The sequence below is a fragment of the Nyctibius grandis genome, chromosome 4, assembly GCF_013368605.1.
Source record: "Nyctibius grandis isolate bNycGra1 chromosome 4, bNycGra1.pri, whole genome shotgun sequence".
NCBI classification, from domain to species: domain Eukaryota; kingdom Metazoa; phylum Chordata; class Aves; order Nyctibiiformes; family Nyctibiidae; genus Nyctibius; species Nyctibius grandis.
Window position 1 is genome coordinate 14,813,832 of NC_090661.1, and position 27,040 is coordinate 14,840,871.

At 36.9% G+C, this 27,040-nt stretch overlaps 1 protein-coding gene across 17 annotated transcripts in view; it reads right to left on the bottom strand.

Annotated features, from left to right (window-relative positions):
- SOX6 (SRY-box transcription factor 6) overlaps positions 1-27,040 on the bottom strand; it is a 382,016-nt gene that overhangs the window by 267,295 nt on the left and 87,681 nt on the right. For 2 of the 17 annotated variants that reach the window (XM_068400316.1, XM_068400310.1), the window contains exon 1: positions 3,236-3,668. The exons of 13 other annotated variants lie outside the window; for them this stretch is intronic. The gene's annotated coding sequence lies outside the window, so the exon portion shown is untranslated. Of the gene's footprint in view, positions 1-3,235; positions 3,669-13,650; positions 13,672-25,095; positions 25,163-27,040 lie in introns of those variants that run through there. 2 more of the 17 variants (XM_068400318.1, XM_068400319.1) reach the window with 2 other exon arrangements.

A 27,040-nucleotide genomic window follows, 5' to 3' on the forward strand; every position in this document is an offset into this window, starting at 1 on the left:
TTTCATGATACAACCTTGTAATTTTACATCCGACCACTCTAAGCTGCTGATGCTCCACAAGCACTCTGTAAAAGCCAGGTCGTTCATGAGCTCTTGTGGTAATATAACAGCCTGAAGCACAGCTAAGCACCAGCTGCACCATATTTATCTACTTGTTTATGAAAGAGTTTCCCCCTCATTGTGTGGATAACTGACCTTAGCCATAGCTAATAAGACATGAGCTTCCTTGAACTATGCAGCTTTACACTGAATCTTACAAAATACTTCAGTGTTATCCGTATAGCCTCACTGAGCTCTTAATGAACTGAAACACATTCTCTCTCCAGTACTTTCGTCACATACAAGGTGTGGTCCAAGGAACAAAAATAACCTGGCCCAAACTTTGCTTTGGCCATCTGCTTCTGTAGACAAGCTTCTTGCTGGCTACCACCAGGTTTTTATAAAGTAGAGAATCAAGCAACGTATAGATATTTATGCTCCACCCTATCCATTATCTCATCTTACTGTCCCAACCATGTAGTGACAAGAATGGCTTGCTTGCCGCAGGCAAACTGCTTCAGCAGCCTCCCCTAAATTGCAGCTGTGTTTCCAGATGTATGTCTACTCAGTCTGAGACCTCTGGAAATTCATCACTTCTCAACCTTAAGCCTTTAAACAAGCTGGGTGCAACAGAGTCTGCGTTAAAGAAAATGCAACAGTTTTACTTAACATGAAAACCCTTCTCAGTCAAACTAGTTCCACTAAATCAGATGATATTCTTATCAATTTATTCCAGACACGTCCAACTTTTTCTTTTTTTTCTCCCCCTTTTTTTTTTTTTTAATGCACAACTGAAGCTACAACTGACACAAAAGCAGGATGTAGAGCCATGCTGAAATGTCTTGTATGGTGACTTTATTCACAGGTTACGCTATATTTTTGAATTTGAAATGAGTCACTGGAATGGGCACAAAAAGACAGTATCTGCTTGATGTCTTTTGTTTCCATTTTTTCTATTTAAGAATATTACTTTTACCACAGTTGATTTAAATAATAATAATTAAATAACAGCTAATTTACACTGGCTTGCAGTTGGGGGGAGTTCAAGACTGTTTCTCTTCAGTTGCAGGCAGTATTTGATTATTTAGGATTCTGACAATAAGCTAATACTTACAACAAATTTTAAAATGGTTATTAAAATCTGTCAGTTGAACCATTACAGTGCTAGAGCTCAGATGTCAACTACATATAGATACAAAATACAATAAATCCTGAAATACTATTTCAAAATGCAACCAATTTGTCTAATTTGTGGGTTAGTACACACATAAGTAACACAATCACCTTAATCATTCCGAATAAGCATACAGCAAGTCTCATTTTGTTGTTTGTTTGGTTTTTTTTTTCCCCCCAACAGCCCTACACTAGTTGTTCCTGATGATGTTCCAAGCAGAGCATTCCAAAGAGTCACTCGGGCAGGAAAACAGTTGAGCTAAACTCAGTTGCCAGCTCTTTTCTAATTTGAAGTTTAGCTTTCCCATTCTGAAGCAAGCATTCCTCTCCAATACTGGTTAAGAGAGCTTTCTAATTTAACTTTCATTTTTTCCTTAAACATCTTGGAAACTTCATTTCTCTAATCAGTTTCTTACTTTCCTTCACTAATTACAATCTTGTTTTTTCTACGTATATCATTTCCTGTGTGATAATTTTTTCATCATTGGTTTTCTTGCTCTTTATACATTTCCTAGATGCTGGTGTTCATATTCAGGCAAAGCAGCTTATTTGTGTTGTCCCTGTTTTCCTTAAAAATCCTCAGATAAAATGCGCCACAAAAAGTTATTTGCCTCTCTGTATAACTGAATATTTATCTTCCAAAATGCCACCACTTGTTGCCCTAATAGCTTCATCAGCAGCAAATTTCTAGGATTTTAATTTACTCTAACATGATGAGCTGCCCTTCAGAAAGAGTGGCCACCAGCTGTCTCTGCTCGAGTCGGCCAAAGTCACACGCAAAACAATGAAGCCTGTCAGACAAATGCCACTTCTCCATTTCACTTTCCTCACTGCCTGTTCTTTCCTTCTTTCTATTTCTTCTTTGCCATAGGCCACATCTTAATCACATTACTCAAAATCAAATGGTTTCTTCCTTTCTCTATGGCTCATGAAAGGTTACCGTGTAGAACTAAATTGCTACAGGGGCTCAGCCTTCAAATTTGGGTTACTTTCAGTTTTTATCTGTATTTTCATTCTTGTATCACCACAATCCCTTTCACGTAGCTTTCAGGGCTAAAATCTGGAGATGGTAAACTCTTTTCCACCAAGACAGATACTGTAGTAACATCATATGTATAGTGAATTCCATTCTACAAGCAAATCAGGATTTTTTTAAATGCTACTAATTCAAGTAACAGCACACAGCTTGGGAAAAGTCATTAAATACTGTATACAGACTTTCTAATTTCTACAGTATTAGACCATTATTTAAAATATTTTACACATCACTCATATAATAAACTAAGTAGTGAAGCCTACATTGAAAAAATAAATGTTTATCATACCTATTGATTACTCTCAGCAGCACAAATATAACATACAAATTTCAAAGTTTTCCCAAACAGAGCTTTGAGTCTTTAGAAAATTACCAAAATTATAAGATTACATTCAACTGATCTAATGGTTTGGTTTGCATTTCTCTGTACAAACACAGTGGTATGTTTACCAAACATCCATTTCCTTTTAACTCCAGATCATAGATTTTTGAAACCCCACAAAGATGTTTTTTAATGAACACAAATGTGTTCACAATATCAAAACAAACTTGAATAAATCGTTCTTACAGTGTGAAAACTGAAGTCTAATAACTCTGAATGAAAGAGTTCTGCAACATAAGTTTCTGTAGGCCTCCACAGTATGTTCAAGCACAACTAAAGACAGACTTACGTAATATATTAGCTTGCAATTGCGGAGGACTCTTCAGGTTTTATGATCTGTTCTCACACAACCACAAACTAGTAAAGAATTGTTACAATCTTTCACAGTTACATACATTGCATAGCTTAGAAATATATCTTTTTACCAAAGTTAAAGCACAATTTCAATTTCTTTCATTCATTGAGGAAACTGAGGATCAACATATGCTGTTTCATATGCTGATAGCTTAAGTAAATCAACAAAGATTCTTTTTAAGACTTCACTCTCTTACAACAAAAAAACAGAAAGAAAAGACTTTATTCCTTTGAAAAGATGTCTAGCTTACCTGGCTTTGCCATTCCACACCGACAGCCTGAACAATATTATCAGCTCTTCAGGTACTAATTCTTGCTAACTGGAAGGATATTTTCTCTCTTGTTGGATTAATAATCAACTTTCCTGATACTTCATTTGTAATTCTCTGCTGGTTAACCCTTTGCAGGGCTCCCATTTTGAACTAAGCAGCCTACACGGTTCAGTTCATTTTAAAACAAAAATAACAAAACATATGATAGTACATACATGACCATTAAAAAGCTAAAGAGAAAGTTTAAGAATAGATTATCTTAAAAAACTAAAAGCTTATAAATACATAAAAGAAGACTTTCTTTCTCTTGAAGACTGTACTTACTAAACCTGAGAGTCAGTAAACCAATGCATCAACAAACTGAAAGCTATAAAGTCCAATGGCTCATACAACAGCACGCTCCCATGAAGCTACTGCTCAACCTCTCATCTTTGGTGTACGTGTAAATACGACACACGCCTGCTGAATTCTGAAAATAACTTTTTTTAGTATTGAATAGTGTGCTGAGATATTACCACAGTTATCAGTTTGTGCAAGGCCGTCCATCTGTGTTGTCAGAAAGCAAAAGCAAGAGTGGCTAGGAGTAAAAATGAGATAAGAGAGGCCCAGAACAGCAAAAAGGGAAGTTCAAATAAGGTCAGAACAGTTTAAGATTGGGTATGTAACAATTATATGTAATTTTATTTTTCAAAGGTAATAGTAGCAAATTCCAAGCATTTTATCAGTTTCATAAGATTTCAATATATTTTGGCAGCTCTGTTGTGAAATAAGTAAAAAGATTATAAAACAACCCCAGTAAAGGGGTTTAGAGATCTAGGTATAGGAGGGTGAAACAACCTGGAAATCCTGACCTAAAGAAACTAGTCTTTGTTTGGGGGATATAAAATGGACTTTGAGATGTGCTTTGATTGTGGACAGAGGGAAGAGGAAGAGAAAAATAAACTTGTTGCATGGATGACTGAGGCATAATGCTGCAAAACAGAGAAATCATGAGAAAAGCTTTTTTTTTTTTCTTTCTGGAAAACAATGACTTGGGTTTTTGGATGTTCTAGGAAAAATACAAGACATGACAGTTCTATTCACTAACAGAAATGCTTTCTTGGTAAATTGTGCTATAGCTGTTTTATTAAATAATACTGCAGTACTTATGTTTTTTCCTTAGAGAAAGGGACAGTCTCCAAAGGTCACTGTGTAGCACGGAAGACACTATCTATTTCCCTTTCTTTAAGAGTAATCCTATAGCAAATCTATTTTTACGCAACTGTAGGTCTCTCTGTCTACTGCTCTCTCTCTTCTGTAGCACCTAATACAGTTTACTGTAAACTTTCTATGATCTGTGCTGTAGAATTTATGATAAAATGCTATAAAGTGTTGAAGCAAATTTATTTCATATTTATAGTTAATTTTATTCTGTGTGTGTTTGAAGGAAAAGCTTTTAAGAACACCAATAATGTGAGAAAGATACAACTAAATTTATTGGTAAGTATCACATCAGTGGTACTCCTGGGGGCTCCTCTTCATGGGAAGAAAGCTTAAACAACATTTTCTAACACATTGGATTGCTTCCCAGAGATGTGATGGCCTACAGAGGCAGTGCTGAACAAAGCAAGCTAGAATAGTAAGTCAGTAAACAACCCTTTTCAGAGGATGGTCACACATAAGTGCAACTTTGTTTAATAAAGGCAAAATATAGTTATCTTTTGTTCTTTAGAAGGTGCATTATCTTTCTCTCCTGTTCCACCTGACTGAACCGGTGGTATCTCTTCTATCACCTGACTGAGTGGTTGGCTGGAAATAATGGGACAAAACAATCCACTATTGTTACAAGAGACAATGACCTTTCATGTCCTTGGAGCTCGCCATGACCTTTCATCTTTCCTCTCCTCCAATGGTCTCTCCTAACAACTAAAACTACACGCCGTTAGGCTGAATTCCAGATTGTCATAAAAAGCCCCGTCCTTTCGAAACAAAACCAATTTTTACACCAAGGTGGAGGAGAAACACAGGTCCATTGTTCCCGCACAGATGGAAGTTAGAGTTACTAAGGCAACAGCTCTAATCCCCCTTTTTACCACCTTTTTCACATCATTGGCCTATCAAGTGTGCTACCTTTTAACTCATAAGCTCAAAAGCTGGTAGCCTAACTGACTGCCCTAATTAGCTACGATTTTCACAGTACAGACAACATGATGAGCTAATCGAAATTTGCAAAATAATGACGTACCTCCAGCAAATATTCCTCCTCCTGAGGCCCAGTCTTAGAATAACAATAATGAGACCATTATTAGAGGAGGGCATTAAAATGCTGCACTGCTGCTAAACAGAGAACTTAATTGTTCTGGTCTTGTCCATTGAATCAACAACCTATTGTTGCGGACTTGAAAAATAAAGGACTGGAGAATGGGTGCCATAATGATTGGTCTGTGCTGCCATACCAGCACTCTGTAGAATTGTTTTCCTTTTGAAACTCTTGATGGACTAGTAGTTTTGTTTAAAAGTAATATAAAAGGCAATTGTCTGAATAAAAAGTCCTATTTACTGAAATCTTTCGAAGCAGTTGCATGGATTTGTTCATGACCCCCAAGATAAAAACACAGGGACCATAATAATGCTATTTGTAGAGACCACTGCTTGTAGTGACACTAGATAACACTGTCCTGTCTAGCTACTGCAAAAGGAAGGCAGGCATTTCCTTCACAGACAGAAATCATGACAGAAGGTCAAATAGTGGACAGACCCAATTCATCTGTAAAAAGGAAGATGTTTTACTAAAAAAAGAAACAAACAAACAAAAAAAAGACCTAATATATTTGGTCACTATTTAGAATTCTGGGTTTAGATCAAACTGATAAAGGTATGCCTAAGTCAGTCACAACACAGGACTTTTTTGCTTGGTTAGTTGATTAGATATTAAAAATGATAGCCCTTCTTTTTTTTCACCTCTTCTATAGAACTATACCCTAAACTTTGTAGCTGGGAAACTGAATAATATACCTTGAGATGTAATGACTCAACTGATATAAACTGTAACTTACTGTTAGCTTAGGATATTCCTTATTTAAAATTAGGACTGGGAGAAAGAGATATCTAAAACCTCTAGGATGTATTTTATTTTTTTTTTAATCGATAAGAAAGTAAAATCTACAGATTTTTTCAAAATATTTATGATAAACATGACCTTGAGAAAACATATATTTTCCCAAATCAAAAATCATAGTTTTATTACATCAAATCTTTGTTAAATAAGACTAATCCCGGATTCCTCTCAGCTTTTACTGCAATAGAATAGTTGAAAACATATAAGTCATAACAGATTTACACTTTGGAACAGAAATTAAAATCACGTCTTATGGTATTTTTTATAGTTACCTCTCTTAATGCATCTTTCTACATACAAATTGCTCAAAAACAGGCTATGACTCGAGGTTAATATAAACAATCAGAAACAAGAGAATTTGAGCTTGGAAGAGTATCCATTGGTACTTTGCTATTTATTTCAATGGGAAAAAGTTTAGGTTTTAATTTTTTCTTATTCTTATCAACATATTGTAAAACAAAATGAGAAAAAAAAATGTGAAAAGGAAAAAAAAAGGGGAAGAAAAGAGTTAAAGGTTAACCCAAAAGGCATTTTCAGCAGTCCTTAGAACTGCTCGCATTGTGTAAAGTTGTCTTGCATGTACTCACAGAACACATTTTCTTTAAACTCAGTCTTTTCTTCTGTAAATTGAAAAATGACTAATATAAAGAAGTATTAAATTGTAAATAAGACCTCTTGCTTCATTCAGCCCATGCTTTGCTTCATTTATCTTCATCTTGTTAGGCTAAATTAATTAACAATCTCTGTGTTGCACACTTTCTCTTTTCATTACATCAAATAATGGCCTGAATATGGGAGAAAACCCTCACCACAGGGATCTTGAAACACTACCTTGAGGAAGAGCCTCTTACATATGTATTGCTTTAACAATATTAACTAGCTAGATGTTACAACATTTATTAAATGGATTCTTCATTGCTTTAAAATAATTATCCTGATTTTGTGAGACATAAAAATACTTTTTAAAAAATCAGAGGCTTGCAATAGATCATGTTTACAATTTGTAAGCCACAAATACTAAAAGAAAGTACGTACCTAAATTCATCAATAGTTTTACTCAATGCTTTATTTAATATAAAAAACCTGCAACTTGAATACAACTTCTGGCCAATTGTGTATACAGTACCAAACACATTAATGTGTCAAATTACTCAAACCAAGTTGCCATACCATTTGTCTGTGAACGTTCTGTATGTAATTAATTGGATGCCTGGGACAGTTTCATTGGTAAATCTGGTTATTTTAATACCGTAATGGGGAGCAATGTGCTAAACTATTAGGCAAGTTTTCTTCCTTTAACCTACATTATGGCATCTAGAGCAAAAGGACAAAAGAGTAAAGCCCTTTTTAATCTCACCCTGATCAAACAACCCTCTTTCTCCAATCACAGCTTTGTGCGTGATATCTTTCTGCTAGTGTTTCTTATTTAATTAAAACAGACACTGACAGAAGGACGTGGATTAGGACTGTAATGATGCATTTACTTAGATTAATCGGAGGCTCCTTTTGGAGTAATGGCTTAAACAAAGAACAAAAGGAAATTGTTATGAAACAGCCTTTTATCCCAGGCAAAGGTCACACTATGAGGTTTTTAATTTTGTCAGCCTCTGTTATATTGGGCCTTGCTACTGGAACATGAGAAGTGTTTCTCTCCCCCTCTCCCCCGAGCCAAGCCAGTTATTATAATACAGCCATTAAAGCTGCAAATTAAAATGTCTCATTTTAAAACAGGTTGCTTAGCTTTCAAAACCCTCTAATTAGCATGTTGTGCATTGTTGTGAAGGAAAGAAACCTTAAATGCTAATGACCTGCTGCCAGGTGACCACACTGCTGTGCAAAATAATACAGACCTTTTCAAGTAGTAGTAATAATAATAATAATAATACCCAGCTCTTATGAATTACCCAACTCCAGGTCTACTCTGCACCACATGTGCTTAAAGAAACAAGCGTGCATCCAGTCAAAGATCAGAGTTCAGTAGTCAGCACAAGAGATTGTTGTATGTTAACTGGAAAGAAGTCTGTGCCCATTCAGACACTGTAAGGAAAGAGAAAAACATTTGAAACCACCATGGGCCAGGTGATACTTGGACCAGGCACAGAGAAAAGCACAGAACGGAAAATTCTTACCCTCTTCAGACAGAAACTGCAGACACACTTCTGTAAGTCTCTCAAAGGTCAGTCCCAGCTTGCTGTGATAAATTCTACTTCTGTGTTTTGTTCACAAAAAGGCAATAATGCATTAAATGACCCCAAATAGAGGTACATTTTTGCCCTTTCCTAGTTTATTGTTCATTGTAACAAGTTCATTGAACACACAAAATTAAGCTAGAGCTGTCAAATCTGAAAATTGTTACATAAGTCTTGTGATATTTTCTTAAACTATGCTATGGGAGAAAGTCTGATAATGCAACTTCAAAGTCTCAAACCTAATAGAAAACATTTTCTTAAACTTCATGGTACTTGAAGCTCTGTTATTTTGCATACTTGAGTTTTAGCAAGTTTACTCACTTCACACAAAATTTCAAAAGAAAAGAACTCTCATCTCCCAGTGACAAAACATATCATAAGTTACTTCCTTTTTCGAAATTGTAGCAGAAAAAATATTCATTAGTCTTCTGCACCACCTAAACTGTACGCAGATTCAATCCTCCAGTCACAAAGTCCCCATCTCTGGCAAGCTGAAATGTCACACAGTGCCTAGAGGCACACAACCTGATACCAACGAAGAAGAAAACCTTCCTGACAGTGCTAACGTTGGGTCCAAATAGCAGCAGCAGAGGCTGCTGTTCAGCATCACAAAGATTATCTTCCTGAAAAGTTCAGAACAATTAGCTGGGCAGTCAAGATTAACCCCACTTGACCTGTTTTTTACCAACAGTTAAGAAAAAAAGGCTTTCTCTGTAACTTGAAGTTTTTGCCATAAAGATCCCCATTCAACCCCCTCCAAACATACCAGCATAGCGTGACAGTATTCTTCCTAGGTCACGGTAGCAGGAAGTTGGATGAGATGTTCAGGAGCTGTGCTGGCCTCGGTGTCTGTTCATTCACAGAAGTCTCCTACCCTTCAAGTGATCCCTAATTGACCAATAAGGGACAAAAATGACTGCAAATGGGATTTTCAGTCATTTTTAATCCCTTATTACATTATGTGTTACTTAAAAGTTCATCAGTCTGGAGATAAGGTACTGTGTGATCCTAATGCCCCCAAAACCACTACTCAATGGAAAGCACAATTCAATTCCTCTCCAGATAAACTACAAACCAGCCAGGTTAAGCAAATTATAATATGTAAAGGACCATGGGTATGGTTTAATCTCAAACCCTTGTGTCAACACTCTGTATTGCTTGTCTCTATTTTACACACTACAGGCCAGATTCCACCACATTGTTGCCACTACGCTCCCTCACAATATAGACCCAATCCTGAAGAAATTTGACAATTTGGCCTTGAAAATATTAACATAATTACATGCAAGTCACTGAAATGACCTACATAAAAAGGGAAAATACGCTTATATGCAAATATAGTCATTTCAATTTATTTAACATTCAAACACCTGAGCTGCTTAAAAGGTGGCAAACAAATTCTGGTAAACAAAACGTTAATAAAACTAACTATGTAGTAGTATTCTATCTGGTTAAAAATACGCTGAACTTCACAATAGTCTTCTACGATTTCAAGATATCACTGCCATCAGTCAGTATCACCATTTATTTATTTATTTAAACGTAACTTCTGTTCTGCCAGGATAATCACATCTCAAGATACGAGAATCTGTTTTCACAGACATGTATCATCCACAAGTGTTCCTTGGCTGCCTCTTAGTTGTTATTTTTTCCTGAATAAAACCACCTCTGCGAGACAGAAAACACACTGCTAAGTTTATTTATAAAAAGAATATGCTAACATCTAATGAAAAACAGACTTTGCGCAAAGTGATAGGTGGCTCTGTCCTTTAAAACTCACAGTCAGGAAATTCCTATTATTTTCATTTGTGGCTGTGCACATACTATGTAGAGTTCATCCTAACAAGTGTATTTTAAGGGCATCTTGTGACAGCTACTGCATTGATATGCACAATGCAAATATACCATTTCCCAAAAGTTCTATTTGTTCCTTAAAATATATGAAATATGCCAATGCTCTTTTAGTGAACAAGTAATAAAATCTGCATTAGTATCCTACACAGAATGTGAATTCATGCTTTAAGATCCGAGCTGCTTAGATAGCAAATTATCTGCATCATTTCACATTTACCATCTAGAGAGCTGTGCAGGTACAATCTGTATACAGTAAGCATTAGAACAATCAGTGCCTACATGAATACAGTACTTTGTGTCCCATGGTTTTTGCTGAATATCCATGTAGTACATAGAAAAATATGTAAAAGAACAACAGTAATCCAGTAATCTAAGAATTCAATGTAGGAGTCTGACAAGAGACAGGCTGGCACAGCAGCAGCTAGTGTCATGGCACGGTGGAAACTCTAGTAAAGCAGTTGAATATTCAGTAATCATGCTGGTTTGGTGCAGAATAAGACACTGATTGGGCTTTGATACATTACGAGTTCAACTGAGCCCATTAAAGTACATCTCTGAGTAACTATAGTGCTCTGTCATGTTGAGCCTGGAAACTCTGGTGGCCAATAGAGAGCAGAAAAGACAATCTACTTTCTCATTTATTTGAGTATCACTTTCACACACCCAAGCAAAAGTCACAATATGCTCTGCACTGACGCATAGTAGAATAGAATTTATTTCTAGCAAAGAAGTCATCAAGTCATTGAGACTTCATGCATAATAATGTAAGCAGATTTGACCCAAAGACATGAAGAAAAAGGAATTTGGCTCCTTCTAAATATGTTTTTTTACTCAAGTAGCCCCACAGATCAGTGTGTGTGTGGTATATATACATAGATATAATTGAACCTCTATAATATGGAACTACATATATGTACAATGGAACCCATATAACAGTCATATACTGGAACCCCATGGTGTTCTTCAAATTAGCAGTTTGTACCCCCAACCACTAGCACTGATTATACAGAACAGCAATTTTCTGTCTTCATCACTATGAAACAAGTATAGTTCTTATCTCTGAGCACCAGTAACAGCTCTTTGGGTTTGTCCCATTATGCACAACCTATCTCAGTTTTTTCCATGTATCCTTCCCTACAGGTTTTCCGCATCCTATTCCACCTGGTCAGTCCATATTGGTATCACTGTATGCACAGCTTTGTATATCTGCCAGATGAGAGAAAGCAGAGCTGTCAGCTCTTTGGGTTTCCAAAAGACTGCATTTGGGCCATACAAAGTAGCTCTTTCTCAGCCGTAAGAACTACAGGATCAAGCAACTCACATATTTTAATTCAAGTCACTTATCAGATTACCACATTCACCACTAGAACTTCTCAGTACTATTTAACTCCTCCTGCAATCCTAGATATCCCATCTCATGCCAAAACTTCATTCCCATCTGATTCGTGATATGACGTACCAAACAGTGTTCAAATCCCTTATAAATTTCTTATTTGGTTTTGGAACTGCTGCTGCTATGAACATTACTGATTTTATAATAAGTGTCAGAAATTAAGTTGATAAACTATTTCACATTCTATGTAATAGAAAAAATACCTATATACTTCCAAGTGCAGATAATACACTCAATGAACATTTCAAAAAATATTTTTGCATTCTAGAATGCAAAAGTAGCCTGCAAAAATTACATGAAAATTTCACCCCAATTAAGTGAAAAGAAAATTATCCATATGCAAATTTGGCTTGCATTTCACTTCAGAAACACAGGCTAGGTTTCAAGAGAAACTGGGCCAAATGTAACTGTTAAGGGATTTCAGTTTGCTGGTGAACCCAACATGAAATAGCTCATACACAGAAAGGCATCGTGCATATATAATTATAGTGTTATACTCACACACAAAAGATAGCCATGTGGTAAACTTCAATATCTCCTCAAAAAAATAATTCACAAGGCACTTTTCAGCATTTAATTCACAATTTTCCCGCTAGTCCAAATTTCCCAATCAGTATTGCCTAATGAAAGGGGCACACAGAAGAGTAAGGCATATTTTTGACTCAGTACCTGGCGTGCTAATTACCTTTTTGTGCCCTGGTTTACCTGTGTGTAAAACAGGAGAAACAAAAACTTTATAAATCACCTTTCTAAACTGCTTTGAGATCTGCTCATAAAAAGAGGGAATGAAGGAAACCAAATTTCTGAGTAGTCTGAAACAGGTATCACTTAAAAACAAAAGAAAACCAAACAAATTAACATAAAGGTTTGGAGTTTTTTGGGTTGGTGTTGTTTTTGGTTTTAGCTTTTTTTTTTTTCCCTTTCTCTAATGTTGGAGCTTTCAATACGCAATCAGCCAGTCATACTACTGCATTGTTTTATTATAAAGTGGATCAGAACAGACAAATTAATCAAGTCAGGACAGTGAGTGCACTTTGTTTACATGCTGTGTCCTGCACATAACTTTCCTAGGTTCAGACTGAAATGCAGCTCCAGTTGCAACAGCTTTCAGGCTGACAAATCTTTCTGGAGCTGTGCCACACTGTTTCAGACCTGGTGCAAGCAGGCACTTCCACTACACTTCTTAAAACCCCATGTATCAAATTTTCACACATTAAACATCCTTCCAAAGGTATACCTGTCGCAGTTTAATGATATGCACCATCCATCCAATCTTTGGGCACTCATTTCTTCTACCCATATAATTATCAGGATTTTAAATCTTTCATTTCTAAAGAGTGGAATTAAAATACATAACCTATTAGAAAGGGGATACTCTTAACTACAGTGTGGAGACTCATTTATAGTTCACTCTCAAAGAGCTTAGGGTAATAGATTTTGAAAATGTGTCATTTTGGGTATATATTAATATTTTGGGGTATATCTAAATCTTCACAACATTTCCACTGCTGACACAGCTGGACACTCTATCACACTGATGGGAACTAAAGCAGTTTAATAAGCAAAGTAATGCAAATAAGTTGAACCACCTAAATTTTTTAATTATTGTAATCAGTTCAGTGTTCTACCAAGCTAACTTAGCATGGTTATAAAAGTCTTGCCAGTAATCAGAGAGAACAAGCTGTACAACTACCTGGTTTCTTCAACATTTGTGAAAAATATGATTATATCCCAAACAGGTCTGGAAAACACAGTTTTTCTCACTTTGCATATATACATATATATATATAATCTTAGATATATATATGCACATATACATATGTGTGCATGCATACATATATATGTAGGTATATATACTTACATGTAGTTACTTTTAAGCAAAGTCACTACATTGTGTTCTCAGCCTTTTCTTCAAAGCCTACCAGTTAGAGCTGATGGAAATCTGTAGCCATTTCTCTGCTCTGGTACCTGAAAGAGGACACCACAAGGTGCAGGACAGAGCAGGTGCTGCAGGTGAGCAGCCTCAGGGAACAGATGCCTCAGCAAGAGAGGAGGGAGCAGAAGGAGAGGAGAATGAGAATGGCAACAGCTTGGGAGAGCTCAGGGGCTCCCTGCAACACCCCAGGAACTTCTGCCTAGCATCTGCATTTGATAGGAAACATTGGCAAGCATTTCCTTCTGACGGACTACTTCAGATTGGAAAAGTGATGTGAGAAATGAAAGGGTTAAACATAAATTTATGTAGAGGTTTAAGATAATCACATATAGAGTGATTATCTTAAATCCTAGAAAGATAGTGTTTTGCTTTATATTTCCCCCTCAAGCCTGCACCTTTTGTCATAATGAAATGCATAGTCAGCCCTCACTTGGTAAAATATTTGTGTTGCAATGCAGTTAAACAAATGTTTTTTTCATTTTCTTTTAAAATAGCCTCCCACCCATGTTTTTCTAAACAGTGGCCCATCAGTCCAGCTGGATAACACGTACAAGCTGAGCAGTGAAGTCTGCTCTTGCCCCCATTAAAAGGGTCCTGTCCTTATTTCATCAGCCAAAACACATGGGGAAATAACAGGACTTCAAAAATAATGGAGTACATCTGAAAGGAATTCTAATTCCATAATATTCCCACATTCCACTATAACTCACAGCATCCCATCAGCATTTAGCGTAATAGTTTTAGCACAGGCAAGTGCAGAAGATCAAGGTAATCTTTTCTTATTTCTTTTACACACTGATATTCATAATTCCATTGTGTGCTCTTTTTCCTCTATTTTTAGTCTTCCTGATTCTTTGTGTGAAACATGAAGAACTCACAAGTATGATTATCAAATTTATGGTGGATGCTTGCTACACCGCACATTATAGTCTCACAGTTGTTTGCCCTGCAGTATGAAAGATTTGCATAGCGTTTAAATGGGAGAGCTCTATACAAACTATACTTAAAATATTATTGCATTTATATGTTTTTCTATATGAACTAGTAAAAAAAATAATTTTTTATTCCACTTTGGGGCAACATTTTACTACAATTAAATGAAAGGGCTTAGCTCTGCTACTTCTTTGAAAAGAATCATGACCAAAAAGACACAATTTTAGGAAACATAACTGCAAGATGATAAAGAAAATCTCTCTACTTCCATATGAGGCAATATCACAACCAAATATATTGCATTGATATTTAAAATCTGAACATATTCACTTCTGTAATTCTTTCATCTGTGTGCACAAACTATACAGAAGCTTTGAGAGAGAAAAGAATGAAGCTCTTGCTTTTAATCCCGAGGGGTTTTTATGTGGTGTTGTTTTTGTTGTTTTTTTCAGTTCATTATACTCTCCCTTCCCATCACTGGTGACCATCACTGCAGCACCATACCTCCAGCTGTGAGCTTGAACATACAGCTCCCTGAAGCCAAAACAAGTGCTGCTTTTCTGATTTAGAACAAGGGGCATCGGAAGGGGAGGGAGCAGGGGGAAGCTTAAGCTTCCATTCCTTTTGAATTTCAGTGTCACCTCTGTAATGGAGTATATGACACAGCAACCTAGACAATATGACAAATTACAGGAAAAGCTGCAGCAATTAAGATTACAGAAAATTATCAGATCTTTTAGCAGCCATTTAATATTGTGTCACCTTCAGAGGGAAAAACTCTTTGAGCCATGTTTTACATTAAATATTTGATAAACCGTACAACTAATTTGTAAGGTTTTTCTGTTACAGAGCACAAGATGAAATCTTATATACCTGACATTACTCCTCTCCGGGAGGACTATCGCCTAAGAGGAGAGGAATTCTCTCTTGCAGGAAATCCAGCGCATGTTAGACACAGACAGACAGAAGGACGGATGGAAAGAAGGAAGGAAGGAGGGTAAAATTCAACAAGTAAAAGGACAGAAGATTACTTTGGCAGTTGTGCAACAGTTACAGGAAAAGAATTTAACAGGAAACTATTTTTTTTCTCCTCGTGAAGTCCAGAGTACACATTTTATTATAGTGAGCACTGACTTAATTTTCCAAGACTCAGCCTGAGACAACAGCAGCTGACTACAAGTTCAGCAGAGGAGTCCAAAATTAGTATTTTAAAAAGTCTTTTTATTCTCATAAAATTTGTACATTAAAACTGACATTTTAAAAGGTTAATTCTGTAGAGAGGAGCTAGCAGCTATCAAAATCTAAAAACACCAATCAAATGTAAACGTGTTTCAAACCAAACTTTGGTTAGCGCAGACAAAGCGCCGTGCCGAACAGCAGAGCAGAGCAGGGGAAAGCTTTGAGAAAAATTATAAATCAGGTAAATCTTCAGGTTGTAGTATTATTGTATCAAAGCTGTAGTTTAGACATCTTAGTGCTAACTGTCAAATGGTCTCCATTATTCTACAGTGTTAGCCATAGTGAGTGGATTTCCTACCAGCTCAAACAAATTATCAATTCCAATGAGCAAGTTTGTGATAGAGGCAGAGAAAAAGTCTATCTTTTAAACTTGGCATGTTTTATTCTTCTGCCCTACTACAAAATACACCTTATTCCATACAGATTTTTATACACTTTAGGGAAAGAAAAATGCAGCTACTCATTAACATTTCCACAAGTGTATTGAAATTACATTTACCCCTGTCTTTTATGTATAAGTTCGTTTTATCTATCACACACAGCTGTAAGTAGAAGAGACAAGTTAGTCCAAGGACATCATGTCTTTCAGGCTCTATAGCACTTAGCAGGTTACTGGGCCTCCAAGGCCTAACAGATTTAACCAAGACTTTTCACACAATCAGGTAAAGAGAGCTAGGCCAGTCAGCAGATGTCCCATTCAGATAACAAAGAGAATATTTTAGTGACAATGTGAGAAAACAACAGTAAAAATGGTAGAGAAACCCATTGAACCGTAGCACTCTTTTTTTCTTTACTAAGAACCATCGACTGGAGTTTGACTATGACATTCCCTGTAGTCTTCAGCAAAGGGAAAGTCAGTCATACAAGCTTTGTCACAAGAGACCCAAATAAACTATTATAAGAATAAACTACATCAGTGCTGGACAATCTTCTGTATTTTAATTTTCTCTATGGATTTAGGATTAATTCATAGATGATCTGTTAAAACACCAGGCTAATAGATGAAAAGATTCTTGTCGTGCATGTCATCACTAAATTGATCTACAACAACATGTTGCTGCATTTTACCTTCAGTTTCACCTCAACATAACGCAACTATTTAGCATCCTTGAGACAGAGTTAGCAATATTAAAACTTGCAAACAAGAAACGGCTGTTAGTATCCAAAAGGGCTACAGTCAGTTGCAAAGCAACGAAGAGGTAAAAGCACTGTGTTGCAAACAAAACCGGTTTTAGTATTTGTTAAGGTCACTTCAGTTCTTCAAGTGGCCCTTCTTAGAGTACATTACCTCAGCTAAATACGCTCAGCAAACCATAATAATGATGGAGATAACCCATCTGAAGAAACCAATTTGGGGTGTGGTTTTGAATTTGAATCAGGGAAAAGATGACTACACACCCCATGCTCTTGCTCTTCTCTAAGGCCAATTTTAAATAAAGAAGAATACTTTTCAGTTATCTTGGACCACATTTCAATGGCAAGGGAACTGTGAATGAAAAGAAGTTTACAAAGATGACTGTTAAACATTAAAGCATAGTATAATCACTGTATGAATTAGTCATAGGCAGTTTAGACACTGTCCAACCCACTTTCCAACCATCTGCAACAAATGTGCTCCATTAGAACAGAACCATATGGAAAACAAGCTAGCAATTAACACAGCTTCTATGCATACCTCTAATACAGCACAGATTTCAAACTTTGAGTGAAACTGACTGCTGAATTACTTCCATATTGCTGCTGTTTAGACCTTGGCAACAGATATCTATCCTCACTCACTACAGTATGTCATCCCAAGATACTGCTATATCATCAAAATAAGCATGAAAAAACCACCCACAACTGAGCCACTCGTTGTGGTTTATAGCCTCTGTTAATAAAATATTTGCAGATCAAAGTATAACAGACTTTTTCAAAGCTGCATAATATATTACTTACCAGTCAGTGTCAAAACTAATAGCTAATGCAGGGTAAATCAACTAATTTAATTGCTAATTGGTAATATCTTGTACTGTTAAATAAAACTGCTTCAGGTTTGAGTAGCATTCTCCTCTCCCAGATTATTTGAAGTGCTAGAGATGCTGCATTTAACATTGGTATCATTTCCCAATCCAAAGGGGACATGCAGAAATCCTAGTTCCAAAATTCAGAGCCCTTAAAAATGCTCATAAATAGTAATATTCTTGTTATTTTTCTTTAATACAATAAGGAAACTAGAATACTTCATAAATGTATCTGTTTGAGTGGACAAGATCCGGAAAGTAAAGCTTACTATAAACAAAAAGCTGATTACAAGCAAAATGTTTTGTTTCCTTATTTAAGCAAAACGTAAGTGCTCAGTACATACTATGTGTCCTTTTCTACCCAGTACATCAGAGCTCTTCACTTTAAGAGCCTGGCTCTTTAATTCAACCTACAGACATTTGTTCTCTTATGCTCAACAGTTCAGCCCACAAGGTTTGGTCCAGGTGGTGAAGCCCCACAGAATAGGTTGGCAGGGACCTCTGGAGGTCATCAGCTCCTGCCTCCAAGCTCACAGCAGCTCAGGCTGCTCACGTACTTGTTCAGGCAAGTTTTGAATATCTTCAAGGAGCGGGAAATTGTAAAAGACAACCTAAATACTGCACTAGAAAAATAATACACCTAAATGATAAAAAACATACTGGGTATTTAAAACATGACATTTCCACGAAATATTACCTCAGTACCTACACGATTTCAAAAGCACTGAAATTTTTGAAGCAGCCTTTCATGAATCTAGATCATCATGGACCGTACAAAGACCCACAATAAAACATGAAGAGCCTGGAAACAAAAGATTTAGAGGCAGAATTCCCCACATGAGTTTAATTCTGCTCACACAGAAGCTTCGCCCCCATTAAGCAGAAAACAACAAGAAACTGTAAAACAAGCTCCGCATTTCTTCCTGGGTGCTTTTCACGCCTTCAAAGGTTTCAATACCAACAGTATTAATAGCAGTCAATGGCAATAGTACACTGTCCAAGCTTAATACATTGATGAAAAAATATAGCTTAGCTATTATTATATAGGTCCATAGCTGCTTCTCGGTTTTGTCCTTAGAACTGTCAATTGTAATAGCTATATAGAAGACCATATAATGTTTGGTGGTGGATTTTAAGTACCAGCATTTCAAGTCATGTAATTATACTCCAATTTTCATTTCTTCCAAAAAGGGAAGTTCTAGAAAACCTTGTCCTGAAGATATCCTTGCACATATGACACACCTACAGGCTTATGCATATTAACAGAAATAAAAGGATATAAACACACATAATTTTAAAATTCATGGTTTGGGGAGACATTATCAGCAATACTTGAATACCTAGTACAAACAATAACTCATTTTGTCTTAAAAATATGCCCATAGCATCCGAAATGGCTGAAGCAGCATTAAATGGGATTCTGATTAACAACATTTTGGTTTAATAAAAAGAAGGTTTCAGTGACAGCCATATTAAACACCAGTTTGCAAATATGACTTTAAATAAACCATACGCATGTGTCAAAAACTGGCCTTCTGCCACTACATTTATTTTCTACATTCATTAGGTAAATGATATATTGCCAAAAAGTCAAAAAAATATTCAAATGGTATTAGGACTGCAAAAAATGCAATGCTTTGGAATTAGCACCTAAACCTCCTGCATCGCTCATAAATTCTGACTAAATAAATTCCTGCTATGTTATTCCTCCTGTTTTCCTCACAGCTGTTTTATATATTTTCACCTGTTTCACTTTTTGTTCAAGTAACAAAAAAAAAACTTAACCTTACTTGGTTGACAGAAAGGAATAACGATATTTAATTAACATCATTTCATATGTGACAAATCTTAAAACTCTGCTCAGTCAATAAGGCTCTATGGAAGTATTCCCCCAACATTTTTAAAAGCTTTTTAAGAAAGCTCAGAACACTGTGTTCTTAATTCAAAAGCACATGCCGAGTTAATTATGGTCTTATGCTTTGACCAAAAGTAGGATTTGTGGGATTTTCTTTTTCTTAAGTCAAAGGATTCAAAAGTAATTTATGAATGATACTGAAATAATGCACGAATTAGCTGCTAACATGCTGTTAGTTTCAAGTGTTAATTTTTTTTTTTAATGTACTGGGAGGGTCAGCATTAAAGTCATGCTGACTTGAAACTCTATTTATACTAAAAACTATGTTAACTAAACAATCATGCTATTTTACAGCCCTCCTGTAGATTATTGCTCGACTAGGTTACTTGTCTGGGAGATTTCAGCACAATTTCTGCCAATTTAAATATAGACGATTCCATAGCTAAACAAATACCATAACGGTGTCACATATACTCTCCCTAGAGTTACTATTTCCTTAGGTATATGATGTTTAATTCATGACCCCATATCTGTGTGAGCAGTTATACTATAGGTGTATACTACACACATTCTCGTATCTTACTGTTTGTCTGTTTATGTAACTTGTTTTACCATGATCTTGTTATTGCTAACACATTTTCAAAGGGATCACAAATGGTTCAATGCACATACTCAGGTGTGCATGTGTGTGTATGCACACAAATGTAAAATGGCCACATTTTCATTATGTTTATCAAAAGTATTGCTATCTATTTCTCAGTCAGATTTTAAAAAGCATTCCATTTCCTGCAGATTATTGATTTAAAATGTGATTTCAGGCTCTAACTCACATGGGACCAGCACCACTTCTCTCCCATACGACAGCTGACAGGCAGAAAGGGCACTCAGGCTGACGCAGTTTAAGGAAAGAAGAGCCATGGACAGTTTTCTCCCTGACCTTCCCCTTCCCTTTGCAATGTGTTCCTCAACAGCAGACTGAGCCAGGTAGAGGCCAAGTCACGTCACACTGCAAGGCCTTCCCTAGCTCCAGCCAAACACTTATCCAGTCCTAGCTTGGTTCAGGACCAAGCTGAATTTCCCTGAATTTCTCCTGCTATTCTAACAGTTTCTATATTAACTTCTTTTTTATCGTTAACAATAAACACTAATAACCATGAGCATTAGTCCAACGCATTCTGACAATCATTTCTGTTAGGATAATTTCAGTACCCTATAAAATTATTTCAGCAAGATAAAGTTCTCTCAGAAATGGAGGAATCAGTTATTCTCTAAGAACAAGGTATGTGGAAGATTAATATGCGTAGGTTTTTGCCATAATATTATGAACCCTTGGCCTAACGCTTTTACATCCATTCTGCCCACGTTACACTTCTTGCCACAGTAACTAAACAAACTCCATACGACTATTTAGTTATTATTTGCAAAGGAAATGTGTTTTTAAGTCAACCAATGCAAAATGTGAAGTCACTTCTGCACTATCCATTCAGCAAATAAATATGATCTAGAAGTAACGTATTCTATAGCTCATATTTCTACTGCAAAATTTCATAGATTTTGAAAATGTCTTCAGCATGTTCAATCATCAGTAAGGTCAGGGTTGCCAGTGACACAAATCCAATATTGAACTCTTTGCTGAAATAATGCATAAAAATAACAGCATTATGATACAGAATTAAGGAAAAGGCCATGCCCATTCAGACTCAGGGACGAGTACGGCTCAGTGACCAAAAGGGAATAATGCAAAAGCAGTATAAATTTAGTGACAGGTGAGTTTGGGACATTGAGCCTACATGGTGAGAAAGGGCACTTGGGTGGCCACAGTCAGGGACTGCGGGATACAAAATTTTGGCAACTGCCTCAGAAGCCTGTTAAAAGAAGTGTCAGACCAGCCAGCACAGGGTCCAGGAAAATGAGGGAATCTGAGCTCTCACAATGAAGACAGAAGTTAGCAAGAGCAATTCATCATAAATGCAAGTGTATCCATTTCTCTATCTTGCTGCAATAGAAAGAGCAGCTTGTCAAGTAGCAAATAATGTTTCTACTTCCATCTGATTTTCAGTAACTTTGTATGTAAGACACTTTTATACTGAAAATGTGCAAAATGAATATTTTTTCACAGAATAAAATGCCAGTATTACTTTAAATAATACTTTTTTTTCAAAAAAGCTGCAATGACTGAAGTGATAGGAAAAATGATGGCTGCTTAAAATTTTTCTCAATGCTGTCTGAAAAGCCAAATACTTTTCTATTTAATTTCTTCTACATTTTAGTTTCAGTACTTGGAATATCTGCCAATAAAATGTAAGGATGGATTTAGGAGTAAGAGTAGATTTAGAATTTATAACAGTGTTACAATTTGCAAGATACATATTTTATAAAAAATCACAAATTCGGACTTCTGCTTGAAATGTTTGAAAGTGCTATTTGGATTTTTGGTCCAATTATGTTTATAAATCCCTTGCTTTTAATGTTTTGTATCCATTTAAGAGATAACCAAATCAATTTAAAAGACAGGAGGAATATAGAGTGCGGTGGAATAAAGGAGAAGGAACTAATTTAAGAATGAAAAGAAAAAAAGCAAGGCATGAGTGTATACTTATGTCTTAGAATACATCAGTTTTAATTCTGACATCTCAGTACTAATGTTTTGGGTGCATTAGTTCTATATTGTACACAAAGCATATTTATAAACCTACATCATCAAAAGTATTAATCATTAAGACAATATTAGTAGACCTAGCTTTTTTTTTCTCAAGTACCTAGTAGAGAAAGACTGTCAATAGTCCTAAAATATTTGTGATGGTGAACCCCTCTTCTTTCACTCAATAATCTCAGTCTTATGCTTGAATAGATGAAGGGGAAAAAGGCTTATTGATTATTCAGTGATGTCTCTTGGATAAACAGAAAAAAGGTTTGCCGCAGAAAATATCTACAATGAACTCAAGATAATTAGGGGGAAAAAAAGTGACAAACAACTCTTCATTCATCTGCTACAGAAGTTACTGCATTTCTAGCCCAGAAAAACCAATTATTCAGACCTCGCCTCCTCCATTTCCTACATTGCTTCCTTCTTCTGATGAACAAGAGACCTTTCAACACAGTTGTGGTAGTCTTGCTTTCTTTTCTGTTTTCTGCCCACAACTAAATTTACTGCTCACGCCAGGTTGACAGCCTCAGAAACTGAAAGGGCTCCATTTATCCACAGAACAGCCACTCCACTGGCCACACAGACCCCTTCACATTACCTCACCAACCTGCTTTGACCCTGACCCAAAAGGAGCAAATATCAGGAATGGGCAGATAGATCAAGTGCCATTTCCATTCCAAGCCTCATATGATTCCTGAAGCTGTCAAAAAGCTATCAAGTAGTGCCAGTAACCATGGGCCTAGCCCTGTGGACACCTTTGTGGATTTGAACCATCAATTAACATAACACAGAGAACCTAACTGTCAAACTGTAACAAATATAGGCTATTATTTACCTGGATAGGTTCAAATCAGAGACCTTTGGGATGACAGGTTCCATTTCTAATTAAATCTTTCCTTTGCAATCCAGTCCAGCAGTGGGGGGGGGGAGGGGTCGGGGAGGGGAACACACCCTAACAAATTATGAAATCAGCATTTACTAGTACAGAGAGACAAGAAGGCTCAAAACCTGAAGTTCATGAGCCCATACCAAACATAAACACTTATTTTGTGTGAAATCCAATACTGGAAGCCTTATCATGAAGCATAGTAGGAAGAGAATCACCCTTCAGATGCTAACTTTCAGCTGCACCACCCTCACTAGCTGAGTTTTGTTGCTAAGCATCTGTTGTTCATTGTTGGAATTTACGTTTGCCTTTTTACGTTTAACAGCATGCACTTAAAGTGGAAACAAAAACGGCTACTGCAGAATTCAAGTTGAGGGGTTTCCCCACTGAAAAGAGATCTTACAGTAAAAGACAGAGATTAGACCAAGTTATACCTAGAGGTATCGATGAAAAAGGCTAAGGCAGGAAGGACTGCAGAGAAGTTGCTGCATATAGTTGGTCACTAAGGCAACCAGTTTTTAAAAGAATTATCATACATTACCACCTCAATAACCAGTTTTGTTAGCTCTTCTAAGCTTTGCTGTAAAGAGCAAAGTTGAAACAAGAAAGATTCAAAGTGGACATAAGGAAAACTTTTTTCACCATTAGGATAGACAAGCAGTGGGACAGACTACCCAGGAAGGTTGTGCTGTCTCTGTCCTTGAAGGTTTGTCAAGACCCACCTGGATAAAGCCCTGAGTAACCTGGTCAGACCTCACAGCTGACCCTGCTGTGAACAGGAGGTTGGACTAGAGACTTCTTGAGGTCCCTTTCAACCTGAATTATCCTATGATGTTGTCCTGGTTTGGCCTAAAACAGAACCACTTTTCCTTTCAGAGATTTTTCCTTTCAGCTAATTCTCTTCTAAGTAACTGCACCTTCTGAAAGTAACTGCATGTTTTGCAGGCAGTGTCTGCTCCTAGGACTGATAACGCTCAAAGTTTATAGTTATCACTGAGGTACCAATAGGAATGTTATGGAGAAAGGTTCTTGCTATACTTATTCTTAGAGAAACCAAGGTCACTGCTAAATTCCTCACTAATTATGAGTGAAGAGCTGTAGAAGGGTCACACCTCCAGGGAAGAGTGGACAGGACAGGTGACACAAAATTGACCAACGAGGTATTCCATCCCATGCACATCATTCTCCTTATAAAGTGGGGAGATCACAAGAGTCTTGCCCCCTTCTGCTATGGCCGGCGTTCAAAGAGGACTCTTTCCGGTTTTCTGCTGCCCCTGATCCCGACCTGTGCATCCCTGAATCCAGTTCCCGTCCATCGCTGGGCCCAGCCTGGGCCTTCCTGGAGCCTGCCCTGCAGTGCCGGTGGTGACGTGACCATCATCAGGGGAGCTCAGTCTTGGTTTTGTGTATATTTAATTATTTCCATTATTATTATTACACTCTTTTTCATTATTATAGTTTATTAAAACTGTTTTAACTTTCCAACCCATAAGTCTCTCTCCCTTTTCTCTTTTCCTTCCCCTGCTGGCTGGGGGGAGGAGGGTTAATAGAGAGCACCTGCCACCAGTTTAATAGCCAGCCCAGCTTTAAACCATGACAATGTCCATCCTGAGGCAAATATCAGACAAATGTGACTGAAAAACATTATGACACTGCAATGGATATGAACGCATACCAGCCATGGCACTAAATACTACCTGAATGACAAGGCTTCTTATTTGAAAGTTCTGCTCAGAGTACTATGAATATTACTGCTGTGAATACAGTGGATAAAGCAAAATAAATTTGTTTATAAAATTTCTCTTACCATACTCTCTAGTCTCCAGTAGACATACCATTGCAGAACCATTAGTGTACAAAGCCTTGAACGTTTTGGTGAAGATGCAGAGAATGACACAGGAAAGTACACTGAACGATGAGTAACGTGGCTAATCCTGGTGTATAGACTGGAATCTGACCAGGCTTTCAGACAGCAACAGATGTTATAAGACTTCAGACAGCTGGCCACAGCTTCCACTGCTACGTTTGCAACAGCTACACACACACAGGCTGTGGAAATAAGAGATCTAGGTGGTATTGCAAGATCTCTGCATATCTGTGAGATCTCTCTGGTTCTGCAAAAAAGAAGGCACCTTCATGTTGCAGCTCCTTTTGGCATACAAAAAGGATGCAGCGGTAACATTCCTGAGGACTAAACCAATGCCCCTCACACTACATGTGGCTGCTACAAACACACTAGCTCCACTGAATCGGTAACGCTCCTTTGAGGAGTATTGCTTCTATAACCATAGTTTTTGTTGCCTTATGTTGTCTGTCCTTTACCTACTAATTTTTCTGTAACAAAATATACCTCAGTGGGTCACAAACTTGACTGACTCATGAGTGCCCAGAACCAACACTTGAGTTTTATGTGCTCATCCTTTTTTTGATGGAGCTGTACCCTCCTTCTGTTTTGCTATTCAGGCACTCAGACCACCATCTTACATATTTTATCACTGGAGTTATTCACAAGATTGCCAGCCTTTTGGAAGTAATTTCTTCTTCCATCGCACAGATCCACAGGGAGAACTTAGCCTTTATAGTGAAAATCCTAATGCCAAAATTTACTTTTTCAAATTAAAACTAGATCCAGTAGTCAAACTATTTAGATTGCATTTTGAACCTCCTTGAACAAAGTCTATTGAGCAAGGACGCACAGAGTATTTATGACAATATATCAGTAATAGGATCTCCTCAAGAAATTAACCCTCTTGTGAATTGGTCAGAAGGAAATTTCAACTATGCCTTAAAACCTCTCTTTATGAAAGTCGTATGTAAGACTTCTTTCTTTTCTTTCTATATTCAGAGATTTCAGTGTAAATAACTACTTGGGGTGAGAACACCACATTCTTCAGTTAAGTATTTATTGCAGAAAGGACATTATATATAGACTTTCATACTAAGGTGTGGTCCAGTAATTCTAATCATTGCTTTAACATTGACTCCTTGTCTTGTTAGCAAAAACCAATCTTGTGTAAAAAGATTAATTTTTTACTTTAGCATTTGGTGTCCTTGTCATAAAATAAACCTTCCTTGTGCCTGTATGTTTCCTATGACTTGATAACAAATTATCTTAATCTTCTTTATATTTACAAGGTTCCTCAATAACTCTGCCTTTGGCCTCTGTTCTAACATTCTAAGATCTCCTTGAATGTCATTTCTGTCATTTTCATATACTGCAACTGCTCCACTCAAATATATAATGACCTTCAACCCAATCTGATCATCTCTAGTCTTAGCTGATACCCTTCTCTCACAGTTCTCCACCCCATTTCAGGCAACCACTGTTCCCTTCCACCTTTCACAGACCTACTATTTCCATCCATTTCCCTCTTTTGGCAGAACTCAGATTTCAGCTCTTTTCCCTTGGCTGAGCCTGATGGATCTCATGCCCTTACTGCCTTAACTATGGCTGAAAAGCTGTAAATGAAGTCTTCGCTATTCCAGACTCTTTCTCTTGATGCCTTCTGTCAAATTCTGCTTCTTGGAATAGTTAAAATTTCTTTCATACTTCCATGTTAAGAACACTTAACAAAGACAACATCTGTGTATTACAAAGCTGGGACTCTTGAAGGACTTCACTTGGCAGTCCTGCACAAAATGAACATACTAAAATAGAAATTCCCAAAGGCAACATATCAAAAGTCATAAATGCCCAGAATCATTCGTGTGAGTTTCAGCGCCTATACTGATAATTCGTTGCCTTCTCCTTG